The sequence below is a fragment of the Cherax quadricarinatus genome, chromosome 41 (assembly GCF_038502225.1).
Source record: "Cherax quadricarinatus isolate ZL_2023a chromosome 41, ASM3850222v1, whole genome shotgun sequence".
NCBI lineage: Eukaryota > Metazoa > Arthropoda > Malacostraca > Decapoda > Parastacidae > Cherax > Cherax quadricarinatus.
The window spans coordinates 3,219,107-3,237,758 of NC_091332.1; the positions used below are offsets into that span (position 1 = coordinate 3,219,107).

The following is an 18,652-nucleotide window of genomic DNA, read 5'->3' on the forward strand; positions in this document are numbered from 1 at the left end:
ATAGGGGGGACATGATAACGACATACAAAATACTGAGAGGAATTGACAAGGTGGACAAAGACAGGATGTTCCAGAGATTGGACACAGCAACAAGGGGACACAGTTGGAAGTTGAAGACACAGATGAATCACAGGGATGTTAGGAAGTATTTCTTCAGCCACAGAGTGATCAGTAAGTGGAATAGTTTGGGAAGCGATGTAGTGGAGGCAGGATCCATACATAGCTTTAAGCAGAGGTACGATAAAGCTCGGCTCAGGAGAGTGACCTAGTAGCGTTCAGTGAAGAGGGGCCAGGAGCCTGACTCGACCCCGCAACCTCAACTAGGTGAGTACAATTAGGTGAGTACACACACACGCGCGCCGCGCGCGCGCGCAGTATTACTGCACATTCTCTGTACCTTCACGGTCAGATGCAGCTTCCTCTTCTGCTCCAGCGCTCTCTACCTCTATTGTTAGTTCCTTATTTAGCCTCTCCATGACATCCTCTGAACTTTATACTGTCTATCTCGTCTCTCTCTCTCTCTCTCTCTCTCTCTCTCTCTCTCTCTCTCTCTCTCTCTCTCCTCTCCTCTCTCTCTCTCTCTCTCTCCTCTCTCTCTCTCTCTCTCTCTCTCTCTCTCTCTCTCTCTCTGTCCTATATATCTAATACTAGAGTTTAATACACTTAATACCTCTGTACTGTATACATTAATTTTATAGATTAGATTTCATATAGAAATATTTCTTTCTTAGTGATGATATAACTTGTAAAAAATATAGTCAAGTAGAGAAATCAATTATAATATTAGTTTCATAAAAAAGTTAAGTTGGGAAAAAAGTAGAAAAAAACCCGATATATTAAATAATATTAAATATAAAAAAGTGAAGAACGACAGATAAACAGTTTAAATCTAAACGTTTGTTTGCAATATATATAAAAATATCAGAGTAAGTAACCTTTTAAGCGTGTTTGTAATATACAGAAGTGTCAGAGTAAGTAACCTTTTAAGCGTGTTTGTAATATACAGAAGTGTCAGAGTAAGTAACCTTTTAAGCGTGTTTGTAATATACAGAAGTGTCAGAGTAAGTAACCTTTTAAGCGTGTTTGTAATATACAGAAGTGTCAGAGTAAGTAACCTTTTAAGCGTGTTTGTAATATACAGAAGTGTCAGAGTAAGTAACCTTTTAAGCGTGTTTGTAATATACAGAAGTGTCAGAGTAAGTAACCTTTTAAGAGTGTTTGTAATATACAGAAGTGTCAGAGTAAGTAACCTTTTAAGCGTGTTTGTAATATACAGAAGTGTCAGAGTAAGTAACCTTTTAAGCGTGTTTGCAACATACAGAAGTGTCAGAGTAAGTAACCTTTTAAGCGTGTTTGCAATATACAGAAGGGTCAGAATATGTAACATTATAACTACACATCCCTTTGATGAGAATACCTGACAACATGGTCACCCTACTGAAGTCTCACAGCTCAGACTGACACATGTCAACACTACGTACCTTGTCTATCCTCTGTGATGGGACTCGACAAGGAAATAAAGCTAACCTTTATTACTGCTATGTGACTGTCTTGCCTGACAGGATAGAAGCAAAGTCCTCATGTAACCAATTTTATTAAATAAAAAAGAAATATTACATAAAAATATGTATGAGAATTACATAGACGTTACAGTGCAGTATTTGCCCTCCTTACTACAGACATGCTGACTCTCACTTTATTTGTCAAAGAAAATCTATTTCTTTCCGGCACAGGATTTTTTTTTCTTAGGTTGAAATTGTGGCGTCTTGTGGTTCCTGCTGTTGGAGATAAGACTTTCTCCCTCTCTGTCATTTGTTTTTTATGTTCGCATATGTAATTATCGTGCCTCTTATTATTGTGCCAGCGATGGTGTTTGTCTTCAGTCTGACAGTCCTTTTGTAGTGTGTGTGTGTGTGTGTGTGTGTGTGTTTGTGTGTATGTGTGTGTGTGTGTGTGTGTGTGTGTGTGTGTGTGTGTATGTGTGTGTGTGTGTGTGTGTGTGTGTGCCTGCCTGCGTATGTTTCTTGACTTCCTCATTGAAGTTTCTCCTTTCATTATTTATTTCATATTCCGATTTCACACTACATTTTCTTTAACGTTTGTATATTCTTATCTACCTTTCCTTTTCTCCTTCCCAATTATCTCTCGTTGCTTTCTCATCCCCTTCCCTCCCTCCCTGGCTCCCTCCCTCCAGCATCCCGCCGCTGCAGGAGGAACGATCAGGAGCGGCCCTCGGCGGGGAAGAAGGGAGACCCCGTCGAGTTAATATCCCACAAACGACATTAGATTTCAGTTAGAACGTATCACTGTCATCAATTTGCCCCTGAGACCATCAGCTTGGTTCTCCCCCAACTTCCCACACCCACAACCCCACCTCAGGACCCCCAAAAGACCTCCTACCCCCCCGGTTCCTCAGGATGCTGGGGGAATCTGATGATGCCTTTCCCCAAGGTTTTAATTCGTGGTCGGTTCTTCTCGAGCCGAGGTAAAGATGGCCGCCGGAGAGGAGAATCATAACACTGGCATGGCTTCTTACGTCCAGGTGCTTGAGTAAGGGAGAAGTGACACTTCATGTCTTAATGCTCCTGAAGTGCACTTCATCCGGGGATGTTGGACCTGACCTTCCCTTCCTTGCATCAATTCTGAGTCTTGCCTATTCCCCAGGCGCTTTATGACCTTTTTCAGCTATAAGAACAGTGTCGTGCTAGTGGTGTCCTGTCCTCAGTCACTAGATGCTGCCTCAATATTGTTTCAAGTTCCCAGTGGCTGGGTTCCAGCATTCTGTTTACGAATGGTTTACTACTATTGTCTCCTGCTGTCTCCATTGTTAGTGTTAATATTCACAACGCTTTCACTCTTTTTCATAATGATTAATTTTGCGAGAAGGTGAGAGAAGCTGTGGCTGATGTCACTCACGCTACCCGACTCTGCGAAAACTTCCCCTCATTTCTTCGGATGCTACTCTTGCAACATTGCATAGCTCCTGATGACGCACTGAGAAATGTGAAAGTACTTGAGCTGAAGATTTCCACCCCCCGTGGCTTGTCTTACACACACACACACACACACACACACACACACACACACACACACACACACACACACACACACACACACACACACACACACAAGAGAGAGAGAGAGAAAAGGCTCTGTCGCCATTTTTTTGTGTGTAAACAGTGACAAAAAGTGTATAAGTTGAAAGAAAAGGATAGGAATGGCTCTACAATGAGAAATACTTATGGTGCCTCTAGCAACTCCTTTTTTGACAAAAATACTAAGATTTTATGATGAATATAACACATATGAAACACCCCCAAGTGTTGCACATGTGCCTTAACTTAAGTATTTTATAGATTTTCATAAAATGGCTTTTCCTATGGTCATATACAACATACATCATGTGAAGACCTCATATACATCATGTTAAATACCTCACATACATCATATGAAGACCTCACACGCATCATATAAAAACCTCACATGCATCATGTGAAGACCTCGCATGCATCATGTGATGAAGTCCTTGTTAAGCATCCAAGATCTCTACGTACGACGCTAAAGTACTCAGTAAATACTAAAAACACCATTTGCAGCGAGATGGCTCAGTACTTTACATAACATAACGCAACAGGACATTAGAGCAGCAAGCAGAGGTACAAGGTAAAGTGTTGGTGTGGATCAAGAGTTGCATAACGAACAGTGATGCTGGGAAGAGAGGACGTTTCAGGATTAGATTCGTAAAATACCCACTGGTACGAAAAGAGAGTCAAGCCGACGTTTCAGCCCTTCCAGGACTTGTGAAACGTGTCTTGTCAGTGATCCAGGATGGATCGAAACGTCGTGAGGATTTTGTGTACCACTTTTGTTACTTACATTCATTCTGGATAAGGTAAAAAAGTCGTGAGGATTTTGTGTTTTACTTATTATATTAATAAGCGTAAAAAACCCGTCATGAAAAAATTTAATTCTTTCATTTTTATTTACTGACGACATAAAGCAAACGAGAATAAGAATAGAAGAATAAACAGAGATACTGAGAAGACTTGAACAGACATAGAGTATACCAAGAGTATACCAAATGGATAAGGAGAAATATGCTGATGACATAAACTTAAATTCACAATATGACCTGAAAAAGTTGATCAAATCATGTATAATACAAAAGGAGAAAGATTTAGGCATGAATATCACACCATGGATAGTGTTAGATAACATAGGAAGAGAGTGTAACGAAAAATCCCGAATGATTCCTCACACTGTATGTCAGACTTGTTCGTAGTGCCGGCACGGGACACACACCTGGTCAAACGTATTTAAAACCTGGAGAAAGTTTACAAGTTTACAAGAGGTTTAAGGAGAGACTAAAGTCGCCAGAGAAGCTGAGAAGCTTAGAAGATATAAACAACAGGAGAGATAAGATTATGGAAGGAAATTCTGGAAGAATTAAACAGTGTGGATAATACAGACTGATCTGTCAGAGAGACACAGGAACCAGGAACCTCAGCCCGCAGACGAATCACCAGTATTATAGGGAATGTTTCTTCAATCTCAGAGGAGTAAACCAGTGGAACGAGCTGGTTGAGGATGTGGTGTAGGCAAACTCCGTACACAATTTCAACATTACATAAAATAATGACCGAGAGGATGGAAACCACTAATACCTGTCGATTAAAAATTATGAGACGGGCCAAGGAGCTGAAACTCAACTCCCAGCAACCACATCTGGGTGAGTACATAAAGTACTCAACTCCACAGCGATGGGCTGGCCACGAGGACACAAGCGTGGGGATTTTAAACAATAAACAGAATATATACATAACAGGATAAGCCAGCATTTCACGAGGATACATACACAATGAAAATTTGCACCTGCACTACAACATCCACGCATGAAAAATGTCAACGTGTTATTTTCCTGTTTTCCCTTGTAGCTGATTCTCTACCAAGTGAGGAAAGGGCTGTCACGCCACAGTATGGGAGGACAAGAGGAAGGGAACTTACTGTGTGAATGATCCACGAAACGCTGAGAGAGAGAGAGAGAGAGAGAGAGAGGGGGGGGGGAATGGCGCGATTCAAAGAAGATACAAAAGAAACACGGATAGTTATACGAATTTGGAATCAAAAAGTTGATAGATATGCAAAGAACGAACTCCATACCAAAAACAACGTCACCTATACGGTGTTAAGGAAGACAAGTCACTGTTCACCATTATTATTATTATTATTATTATTATTATTATTATTATTAATATTATTATTATTATTGTTATTAGTAATAGTAGTAGTAGTAGTATTTTTACTAGTATTAATGTTATAATTATTATTATTATTATTATTATTATTATTATTATTATTATTATTAATATTATTATTATTATTATTATTATTATTATTATTATTATTATTGCATTCATAATAATGTGCTCAACCAGTAAGGGTGTCAATCACAAATATATATATATATATATATGTATATATATATATATATATATATATATATATATATATATATATATATATATATATATATATATATATATATATATATATATATATATATATATATATATATATATATATATATATATATATATGTCGTGCCGAATAGGCAGAACTTGTGATCTTGGCTTAAATAGCAACGCTCATCTTGCCATATAGGACAAGTGAAAATTTGTGTATGTAATAATTTCGCCAAAATCATTCTGAACCTAACGAAAAAAATATATTTCACTGTGTTTGTTTAGTATTAAATTATTGTAAACAAATCTAAAATATATTTAGTTGGGTTAGGCTAAAATAAATTGCGCTTGTTATAATAAGGTTAGGTAAGTTTTCTAAGTTTCTTTTGATGCAAAATTATATATTTTTACATCAACATTAATAAAAAAAATATATCTTTAAACGTATAAGAGAAAATTTTAGAAAAGACTTAATTTTAAATGAGTTCTTGCTAATTGGCCAGTTTTACATATTCGGCACGACATATATATATATATATATATATATATATATATATATATATATATATATATATATATATATATATATATATATATATATATATATATATATATATATATATATATATATAAAAGTAGTGCATTCTGTCGTTTGAGAAAAATGGTGAACATTTAGTATCGAATCCTCCAAAAAAAGGTCAAGGGGAAATGGATATAAATGCATTTACGATGGACACCTTCACTAAAGACGTTTCGGTCCCTGGATCTTTATCAACGTCCAGGGACCTATACGTTTTACTAAGGATCTCCCAAGTAAATTCATTTTTGAAAATTTGCAAATTTCTCTCAAGTTGTCCAAAGTGCAAAGTGAGAAACCACTTCGACAGAAAAATAGAAAAGCAGGTAAGAGATATCAGTGTTTCGGCCTCCATTGGCGACCCTCTTCAGCAGATCAGTATTTATGACGCTTTATATCCATTTAACTGGATATGTTCCAAAGCTAAGTAATTGTTAACAAGAATTTACTTCGGAGATCATATACTAAAAAAAACATAGAATTCTACATGTATTATAGCCTGTGAAAGGCTCTTGAGTCAAAGAAATGGAGTTATCCTTCCTGTCCATGGATGGATCCGTCTTGATTGCCTGCCATTCCCCAGGCGTTAAATGACCCAAATGGGGTTAGCGCTATACCATGAGCGTAACAGTGGTGGCATCAGAACTGCAGTGCCATGAGAGAGGTTCATGTATAAAGACTCTCTCAGAGTGGAGCCTGATGTCAGACACACAACATTACGGTCTTGTGAGCCTGAGTGAGAATTGGGCCCCCAGAGGCATCATCAGGGTCCTAGAGAAGAAGGAATGGGCCCTCCCCAAGGCTGATCCCACAGCAGGGATCATCAGGGCCCTCACAGAGAGACTGGGCACACAGATGAGGCGCCACAACATCAGGACCGTTGAGATGGAGGAAGAAGGGACGGGGCCCTCAGGCAAGACACTACACCAGGCATCATCAGGGCCCCAGAGAAGGGGTCCTGGGCCCCCAGGCGAGGGACTACCCGCTGTGAAGATCCTCCACACATCATTAACGCTCTGCTACCAACTCCAATGTTTATTTTTCATCTTAATTGTTGCCATCTTGCACAGGCGGCGTCCACGGCTGATCCCGGCCTTGTTTTGATGGCGCTCCACCACAAACTTGTTGTGAATAATGTGCAGAATTACACGCCCGGCAATAACTGGGGCTTTGGGGGTTCCGTTCTGTTGCTGCCTGGTGGCACTGCTGCTTGCTGGCACCCTGCTGCCTGCTGCAACCCTGCTGATACCCTGCTGCCTGCGATATGTTGTTGCTGCTTGGCGTTGCTGTGCAGTGTGTTGACTCCTTGTCGAGACGCTGCCTGCTGGAGCAGTGTTGAGATTCTGCTGCTTGTTGGCAGTGCTGCTTAACTGTGCCCTGATCTCTGCTGCCCGTTATCACCCTTCAACCTGCTGTCTACTTACCCTTTACTGCTTCCTCGCACCACTGCTTTCTGCTCACACATTACCGTCTCTAATACCATCTCTCTCTCTTTCTTTCTCTCTCTTTCTCTCTAACAATCCTCACTCAAACTATCTCACCGCTTATATGTGCTAGCATTACGCTGCGCTGCATGATAAGCGCTGCAGCGTGAGGCTGCTAACATGGCGCGCTGGAAGTGCGCCGCGCTGGCCGCCAGATGATGCGCTGTTATGAGCCCTGCGGCGGTGGTGCGTGGGATGATGCCGCTGCTAGCATGATGGTGCAGCCCAGCATGATGATCCAGTTCAGCTGGAGGCGTGCGTAGGTGCTGCTATAGCATGATGGTGCAGTTTTTGCATGATGCGCTGCTGCTGCGCAGACCCGCTGCTGCACAGGGGGGCCCCCCTGCGCAGAGGGGCCCGACTAGAATGAGATGCGCTGCAATGAAGAGTGCTCGCATGATGGTGCAGTTCCAGCATGAAGCAGTTGCTAGCATGAGGCGCCAGCATGTTTGGGCTGCTTCGAGATGGGCCCCGTGGATGATGATGCGTGCACATGTTGGCAGCACGCAAGGGCGTTTTTAGATGATGCGCTGTCGATGATGCGCGGTTGCTACATGATGGGCTGCTCCCATGATGATGCAGTTGCTAGATGATGGTGCAGCTTTTATCATGATGGGCGCTCCCAGCGATGCAGTTTCGGAGATGCTTTTGCTGATAGGACCCGCTGGCTGCGGCATGATGGCGTTGCGCATGAGGGCAGTTGCTAGCATGAGGACGGTGCTAGCATGATGGACACCCGCCAGTCGTTGCGATACATGATGAGCTGGTCCCAGTTGGGGGCAGTTGCGCATGAGGGGCCCCTGGAGCATGATGGGCGCTGGTAGCCGAGGGCGCTCTGCATGATTGGCCCCGCATGATGGGCTGCCCCGCATGAGGCAGCCGCGATGGGATGCCCCACATGATGGTGCGCTGCTGGATGATTGCGCGCGGAGATGGGCAGTTCGCATGATGAGCAGTTTGCATGACGACGGCTCAGCATGAGGGCAGCGCGTAGGGCTGCTGCTACGATATGCGGGCGCATAAAAGGCATCCCGCAGGGTGGCCCCGCATGATTGCCGCGCATGATCCCGTTGCGATACCGAGAGCTGGTGCGCATAGGTCCCGAGCAGAGGGCGCGCGCTTTGAGGGCGCGCACATGAGCGCATACATGATGAGCTGGTAGAGAGGGCAGTTCGCTGGGTGCGCTGGGCAGTGGGCGTGCAGCATGATGGCAGCCAGCATGAGGGCTGTTGTTAGCATGAGGGGAGCCTACCGAGGGCGTCCCGAGATGCTGTGGAACCATGAGAGTGGGTACGAGGGCGGGCCGCATGTGGGTGGAGCATGAGGGGCGCCCCAGCATGATGCAGTTTCAGCATGATGGGGCCCCGATCCCATGATCCCCTGTTGCCCCAGCATGATGGCATTTGTGCATGATGGCGTTTAGCATGATGGACACCCGTAGCATGATGGTACACCCGGCATGAGCTGTGCTGATCCCATGAGATGCTGGTGCAGCATGGGGCAGTTGCGCATGATGGTCCCGCTGGGCATGTGGGCGCTGGTAGCACGGGTGCGCTGCACATGTTTGGCAGCGCAGCGAGGCGCCGTTGCATGATTGCAGCTGCAGCATGATGGTTTTCCCGCATGAGGTGCCGCTAGGATGATTTGCGCGGCATTGGTGCGGTTTGCAGAGATGCGTTGCTGCGCGAGCGGGCCCAGCATGTTTGGCAGCTGCTGCATGATGGTGCTGCTGCGATGAGATGCGTTGCGCAGATGAGGCGCGTAGCATGTTTGGGGCAGCTGCAGCATGATGGTGCGCTGCACATGATACTTTGCGAACCAATGATGCGGGCAGATTGCTCTGATAGGGGCGCCAGCATGAGGGGCGCTCCCAGAGAGCTGTTGCTGATACTATGATGATGCGGGCGCAGAGGCATTTCACATGATGGGCGCTGGAGCATGATTTGCCTCGCAGATTGCGGCGCACAGAGGGCTGTTCTAGCATGAGGGGACCCCACCATGAGGGCCCGTCCCAGCATGAGCGTGCTATCCATGATGAGCTGGTCCCGGAGATGGGCGGTTCCCGCATGAGGTCCCGCGTGTGTGCAAGATACCGAACGATTGAAAATTCTGGACCTGCTTCGCATGGGCCAGTAGGCCTGCTGCAGTGTTCCTTCTTCCTTATGTTCTTTAAGTACTGGAATTTTGTTTTGTTTGTTTGTGTGTGTGTGTGTGTGTGTGTGTGTGTGTGTGTGTGTGTGTGTGTGTGTGTGTGTGTGTGTGTGTGTGTGTGTGTGTGTGTGTGTGTGTGTGTGTGTGTGTGTGTGTGTGTGTGTGTGTGTGTGTGTGTGTGTGCGTGTGTGTGTGTGTGTATGTGTGAATGTGTAGAGACGGTTACTCTTAATAAAAATGTTCATTAGGGAGCGCTAAACCCGTAGAGATCATACAAAGTCTAACGAAAGGAATGCAATAGGTCAGACCTATTTCCTTGGAACAAGAACCCCTCATCGGCCCCAGGGAATCCCCTATCATGCTTGTACAGTCACGTCAAGATGACTTTATCAGTATGATGGAAACATTCCAGCATGGTAGGAACATACCAGCATGATAGGATCACACCAGCATGATAAAAACATACCAGCATGGTAGGAACATACCAGCATCATTAGGAGGAGAGGGAAGGGGATGGGAGGGGATGGATGGGATAGAGGGGGATCCCCTTAGTAGGGAGATCAAGCAGTGACAGGAGGGAGTGGAGGTAGGATGGGAAGTAGGTGAGAGAAGGAAGGGGTAGGTGAGAGGAAGAGGTAGGTGTGGGAAGGGAGGAGGGAGGGGAAGGTGGGTGGGCGTGGAGGGGTCGCGGGCGTGCTAATGCGGCGTGTGGAGGCGTGTGGTTGATGGGTGGTGAGTTGCAGGCCGCGGGGATTACCTAGTCTTAGTGGCTCTGCTGCAGTGTTCAGCACCGCGCCCTGCTAATCCACCTCAACTCACTTGTATTATTCCCATCACGCTGCTGTACTGGTACCACCAACTGCCGCTGTATTGCTACCACAACCTGCTGCCGCTGTACTGCTACCACCAGCAGCTGCCGCTGTACTGCTACCACCAGCAGCTGCCGCTGTACTGCTACCACCACCAGCTACTGTTGTGCTGCTGCTGCCACCGACTACGATTGTGCTTATATTGTGATGCTCAGAGCATCAGATATTATTATCCTAAGTCGTTGCAGTATTACTACCACTGGGACACAGGAAGCGTGACACATGTAGTGTCATAAGATACAGGCTGACACCTCTCTGGTCACCTCACACGGTGTATTCAACTAATGTAGGTCATGCTGTCACCATAAAGGAAAGTTACGCGAGTCTCAGGATATATAATAATAATAATAATAATAATAATAATACCAATAATAATAATAATAATAATAATAATAATAATAATAATAATAATAATAATAATAATAATACCAATAATAATAATAATAATAATAATAATAATAATAATAATAATAATAATAATAATAATAATACCAATAATAATAATAATAATAATAATAATAATAATAATAATAATAATAATAATAATAATAATAATAATAATTTAATAATAATAATAATAATAATAATAATAATAATAATAATAATAATAATAATAATAATACCAATAATTATAATAATAATAATAATAATAATAATACCAATAATAATAATAATAATAATAATAATAATAATAATAATAATAATAATTTAATAATAATAATAATAATAATAATAATAATAATAATACCAATAATTATAATAATAATAATAATAATAATAATAATAATAATAATAATAATAATAATAATAATAATAATTTAATAATAATAATAATAATAATAATAATAATAATAATAATAATAATAATAATAATAATAATACCAATAATAATAATAATAATAATAATAATAATAATAATAATAATAATAATAACAATAATAATAATAATAATAATAATAATAATAATAATAACAATAATAATAATAATAATAATAATAATAATAATAATAACAATAATAATAATAATAATAATAATAATAATAATAATAATAATAATAATAATAATAATAATAATAATAATAATAACAATAATAATAATAATAATAATAATAATAATAATAATAATAATAATAATAATAATAATAATAATAATAATAATAATAATAATAATATCAGAAGCCTTCCATTCCCCAAGTCCTGTATGACTCCTGTCGGTTTAGTGTTTTCCCGTGATTATAATAATAATAATAATAATAACAATAATAATAATAATAATAATAATAAACCTCTGGCTGATGTTGTCCAAAACTTCTCTCTGGGGTCACAGTAAGAGGGGGGTGGGGGTCATAATGAGGGGAAGGTGGGGGTCATAATGAGGGGCAGGTGGGGGTAACGGTGAGAAGGGGAGGTGGTGGGGTCACAGCGAGGGTCGGGAAAGAGGGACATAACTCACACCCGGCACAAGACTTTGAAGAAAAAATCATGGCCACTTGATGAAATATTTTCGGTAGGACCCCTCCGGATAGGACGCCCCCCTAGGGTAGGACCACCGGGTAAGTCCCACAGGTAAGGACCCCTGGGATGTTCCCTCCTCCCCCCGATAGATCCCCCAAACCCCAACCCACTTTTCCATCGTCCACCATTATCAACATCTCTACCTGCTTCAATCCCTACCTTCACCACTGTCTCTTTCTGCACCTCCTCCTCCTCCTCCTTCTTTTCCGCCTCCTCCACTTCCTCCTCCATCACTTCGCCCTCCACCACCAAAGACATTTATCACAAAAGGGGAATGAAAACATCCACCTGACCTTCACGATTGCGTGTAAACCTGAAGAGTCTAATGGAAGGATGAATGAACCTGTTATGTTATTATGCATAACTGTACTTCACAGATGAAAAATTAGACATATATGCAACATCTGTGTATCTTTACTGTAGACGTTTCGCCATCCAGTGGCTTTGTTTTTCAGTTTGTCGTGTCTCTGATGCATGTAGCTGATTGAATGGAATACACAGTGCTGACACTGTGTTCCATTCAAATTCAAGGACATGATAAGAAGACAGTAGAACTATATACAAAAGACGAAGCAATGAGTCCCTCAGCCTTGGAGTTGGTGAAGACCACCGTATTCTTGAAGAACGTGAAGCACAGGCGTGAAGCTTGGCGCTTATATACCGGCGTCTGGTAAGGAACTTGAAGCAGACGAAGATATTGTCACTGGTAGTCGCAGATGTTGACCCTTTGACATGTTTACATTGTAGCGGTGCTACTCGGTCACCCTTGAGGAATTTGAGAAATGCATTAAGAGTGCCAAGGTGATCACCAGTCCTCCATGAATACCTTAAGACCGTAAGACTTTGATTTTTTTGTGATTGACTCAAAATAGAGGGCAAAGTGTTGTATAGGAGAAGTCAGGGGACATGATCAATGAGCAGAGGATAGGCTGGTTTATCATTTTCAGTTATATGTTGTCTTAGTTCCTCGTATAAGATGTCTTCTGGATGTTAACCGGCAGCATTACTGCCTCTGGAGTAAGATACTTCTCCACATACAATCACATTTTTTATCTAATGGACTATTCGACTTGGAGAATCACTCGGAAGTCCTTATCCATATCTTTCTAAAGCCATAGAAAAAATTATGCTCCTATCTTCACAAAAATAAAAATAAAAATGAAGGCACTTTATTATCTTCTATTACTACGTTTCTGAAACTAGTAAAAATATTATTTAAAAATTACCAGATTTGAAACAAAAACATGATTTCCGGCCGGTAGCCATTTTCTGTTCTCATATACTAAATCAACCAGTCACGTTCGCAGTATAAAAATCAACCAATCACGTTCGCAGTATAAAAATCAACCAATCACGTTTGCAGTATAAAAATCAACCAATCACATTCGCAGTATAAAAATCAACCAATCACGTTCGCATTATAAAAATCAACCAATCACATTCGCAGTATAAAAATCAACCAATCACGATCGCAGTATAAAAATCAACCAATCACGTTTGCAGTATAAAAATCAACCAGTAACGTTGCAATATAAAAATCAACCAATCACGTTCGCATTATAAAAATCAACCAGTCACATTCGCAGTATAAAAATCAACCAATCACGTACGCAGTATAAAAATCAACCAATCACGTTTGCAGTATAAAAATCAACCAATCACATTAGCAGTATAAAAATCAACCAATCACGTTCGCAGTATAAAAATCAACCAATCACGTTTACAGTATAAAAATCAACCGGTCACATTCGCAGTATAAAAATCAACCAATCACATTAGCAGTATAAAAATCAACCAAACACATTCGCAGTATAAAAGTCAACCAATCACGTTCGCAGTATAAAAATCAACCAATCACGTTTACAGTATAAAAATCAACCAGTCACATTCGCAGTATAAAAATCAACCAATCACGTTTGTAGTATAAAAATCAACCAATCACGTTCGCAGTATAAAAATCAACCAATCACGTACGCAGTATAAAAATAAACCAATCACGTTTGCAGTCTAAAAATCAATCAATCACGTTCGCAGTATAAAAATCAACCAATCACGTTTGCAGTATGAAAATCAACCAATCACGTACGCAGTATAAAAATTAACCAATCACATTCGCAGTATAAAAATCAACCAATCACGTTCACAGAATAAAAATCAACCAATCACGTACGCAGTATAAAAATCAACCAATCACGTTTGCAGTATAAAATTCAACCAATCACGTTTGCAGTCTAAAAATCAACCAATCACGTTCGCAGTATAAAAATCAACCAATCACGTTTGCAGTATAAAAATCAACCAATCACGTTTGCAGTATAAAAATCAACCAATCACGTTCGCAGTATAAAAACTGTACTCTTTGTCCTGAAGAATATAAATTGTATAATTTAAATAAATTACTCAACATGTTTGTGATATATACGACTATATCTTGGCGAAATCACAGGTGATTGGCGACCGTCTTGGCAGCTATCTTGGACTTCTGAAAAAAATTTAAGAGTGCCAGTATGGCACCCACTGGATTATCAATCTAGACACCTTCAAGACCCAAATTATATCGAAAACAATCTTGCACCACAGAAAAGACAGGTTCAGCAAAAAAATGAATTTGTCAGCTTGACAAGATGTCCTGATGACTCAAGTCTTAAAGACAACACAGGTGTTGACCCCGTGACCTGACCTTTAAACTTTCTGACCTACCGACCTGACCCATTCTCTACGTTACTTTTCCTTGTTGTATCAACTCTCACCCACATCTCCGTTCATCGTCTTTTCCCTATTAGTCTTGAATTTTCCTCTCTCTCTCTCTCTCTCCTCTCTTTTAATCTTTATTTCCCCTTAGTTCTTTATTTCTCGCCTATACTCTCCTTTCCTATCTCTCCATTACTCAAAATAGCCTCTCATATTTTTTTTTCTTTCCCTTTCTTTTCTACTTTGGCTGCTCTTTATTCCCCCACACATCATCCCCCCCTCTTTCCCCTCTTTCCTTCCCTCCCTTCCTCCCTCACTCACTCCTTCCCACCGTCTCACCACACCGCCAACACCACTCTCTCCCACAATCCCCACCAATTAAAAGGCTCACCGTGATGACAAAAATTTAATTAAGCAAAATGTGAGAAGGCTGAATTTTAATTAGGAGTGAGCTGGTTATCCCCGGGGGCTGCGATGAAAAGATCCCAAGTTTAAATTGTGCAAGAGATGAGGAAAGTTTGCGGGCTGGGGAGCAAAAATGGGTTTTCTCCGCGGGAGGTGATCGCGCTGAAAGCGATCCTCCTAATGAGAAGTTTTCATCTTGTATGGAAATGTAAGAGGAGTCTTTGTGGGTGCTGTCGGGCGAGCAAATGTGGCCACGAGTGTTTGCCTTCAGAAGTGTTGATCGTGGGGCTCATCTTGGCCCTGGAGGGAGGGAGGGATGGAGGGGATGGAGGAAGAGAGGGGAAGGAAGGAAGGAAGGGCCAGAAGACAGCTTCATTATTTCCATCTCACTTGGGATTATAAGCGGAGACAGCGACCTACTCTGCTGTCTGTGTTTATTGATGTCGAGCAAGTGGTGTTTATTGATGTCGAATAAGTGAAAGTGTTTATGGATGTTGCATAAATGGATGTGCTTATTGATGTTCAGTGTATGGATGTGTTTCTGAATTCTTTTCCAAAGTTTCGTGGTATAGTTGTGTTATTTGAGCTGTGATGGCTGGGTTTTAGCTACTTAGCTCGTCTGTTACGCTCGACTGTGGTGGTTTAGCATTTTTATGTCGCTGTATCTCTACCCATCTGGTTTTTCTTCTGATAAAGTCTCCATTTTATCTCATTTGCAAGCTCAGCTTGCGCATAATATTTCCAGTTCTGGTGAATTACTCCCAGTTCATACTGGCAGAGTTCATTACATACTTCACGAATGTAAATTATTCTGAGATTGAACGTGATAAGAAAACATAAATTTTACCGGTCAGTGACACTGGTTCGTAGTTTAGTGCTGTCTATCTATCCTGCAGATCGGTAGATCGGCACTACATCTGCTGCTTTCCAGGGTCTTGGCAGCTGCCCTGTTTTCCCTGACTTGAAGAGTCTTCCCAGCAGAACATGGCAGTTCCTCTGCACGCTCTCTTAGAAGTACCCAAGATTTTTTTTCTGTCCATTAAATCCTTCATTTCTTCCCTACTTGTGGCAATATTTAAAAAGTCTCTGTTATACACTCTTTCTCCTTTCTGCTTTGCAGAAACTGTAGCTGCTGAACCTGTTATGGGATGGTTAATTATATCCTCGTTGCCCTACTCAAGTCTCCCAGCTCATTTTGACAGATTTCAGCCTTGATGTAAGAAACCATGACATAACAAGCTTTTGTTCCCACAATATAACTGCCATCAGGAATAGGATAGTAACACACTACCGATGTCCTGAGTTTTGTTTAATTATACTGTTGTGAAGAAATGCCGTATTTAATTAAAAAAATATGTCCTTATATCCGTTTTTGCTGTCCTTGACTTGTGCGGGGATTAGCGGGAGTGAGAAAGAGAGGGAGAATCCTCCTTAGAGATGCATCTCAAAGTACCAATAAATTCCATTATTTTTTAATCAAGGAACTAGTCAAATAAAAGGTAACTTGCAGCACCCTGAAGCAGTCAAAATGCATGCCGTTTAAATCATACGTATTCAGAAATACTCTACCAATATCACTTTACCATAATAGAAACACACTGATGACAGAGTCGAGTACTAGCCATATGGATTAGTAAATCCCTAGTCAATCATTTTATAAGTTGCGTATTAACTAATATAATCAGCTAGTCTCGAGTGTCTCCAAACATGCTGGCCAATAGCATTCCCTCACCCGCCACCCAAGCCTGTGATTGGCCAGCGCAGTTGTCCAAGACACGATAACGTTGTTCTGTATTCATTTCATATTTACCTTCGTTGATTTTTTGTCCTCATTTCTTCAACTTTATTGTAAAGGCCATAAAATGTTGGGTGTGGACTATATAAGCTGTCCCTGCACGCGCTGAACTTGAGTTACTGAAGGCGGTCAAGATCAACTGTCTTTATAAGCTGGTATAACTCACCCCCCATCTTGCATCCAACCTCACTTCCCATCCAGTCTTACCTTGCAACTAGCATCAACTTGCAACCAGTTTCATTTTGCATGAATGCAGATGGACAAAAGCAGACATCATACACTGCAGGAATGTATGACCTGGCCTCACATACTGCAGGAAGGAATGACCTGGCCTCACACACTGCAGGAATGTATGACCTAGCGTCACATACTGCAGGAAGGAATGACCTGGCCTCACACACACTGCAGGAAGGTATGATCCGGCCTCACATACTGCAGGAAGGAATGACCTGGCCTCACACACTGCAGGAAAGTATGACCTAGCGTCACATACTGCACGAAGGTATAACCTGGCTTCACACACTGTAGGAGGGCACACTTAATAACTTGACCTACACTGGAGGACTGTAGTACAAGAATCACACCGGACATCAAGAACACTTTAATATTAGGAGAGACGTGTAAGGACAATGTTAAAAATCCCATGTTAACTAAAGCTAAAAAAAAATACTAAACTACAACTCAGCCACATTAACATCAAATTAACAAGCGTTCAATGAGATTTACGAATATGGGAGAACTCACTGAGAAGGAAAGGAAATTTTCTAAATATCGAGATAAAGAAAAAACTCCCCCATGGATGCTGAAGGAAATGGCAGCAATCCTTTGCAAGCCAATAATGGGGATCCCAATGGAAATAAGTCACTTTGCCTAACCTTTTTGGAGTTATCCTAAATAATTTAGACATATGCTGCGATGTGTGATACTTATGTAACTGTATTTATGTGCACTTGTACCTGAATAAACTTATTTACTTAAGGAAGTAGCAGAGTCTCTATGCAGGCCACTAACGAATTTATGCAACAAATCACCTGGAATGGGATGCTGTCAGAAAACTCGCGAACTACGAATCTACCAGGTCTACATGTGCGGCGTCTGGTTGTCTTCGTTGTGGACGTTTCGCCATCCAGTGGCTGGCTGGATGGCGATGCGTCTATGATGGGGATGCCCGGGCGTTGTGCATGTGTCTTAATTTCATCTTGTCGGTATTATATACAATTCCTGTACTACTACTACTACTACTACTACTACTACTACTACTACTACTACTACTACTACTACTACTACTACTACTACTACTACTACTAAAACCACCTCTTCCTGCCTATATATAGCCGTCCTGCTCCCCCTCTGGTTAGTGTGACTTTGTCAATGGTCCAAGTCGGACCGAAACGTCGTCGTAAGCTTCTCTCTTTTATGTGCGGGTTATTTGTGTATCTACAAGTCTTCAAAAAGGGACGCGACAGTAGCTATACTGCAGCCTAGTATCACTGGTATGCACCTCCTGCGAGGTACTGACGACGATAAATAAATAAACCTTCCAATATAAATAAGGAGTACCAACAAACCTTTAGCTGTCATCAAGAGGGAGTTGGACAGATACCTAAAGTCAGTACCTGATCAGCAGGGCTGTGGTTCATACGTTGGATTGCGTGCGACCGGTAGTAACAGCCTGGTTGATCAGGTTCTGATTCACCGCAAGG

At 41.4% G+C, this 18,652-nt stretch overlaps 1 protein-coding gene across 1 annotated transcript in view; it reads right to left on the bottom strand.

Annotated features, from left to right (window-relative positions):
- Positions 1-18,652, bottom strand: part of LOC128695962 (protein dissatisfaction-like) — a 196,649-nt gene that overhangs the window by 153,624 nt on the left and 24,373 nt on the right. The gene's annotated exons all lie outside the window — the stretch shown is intronic.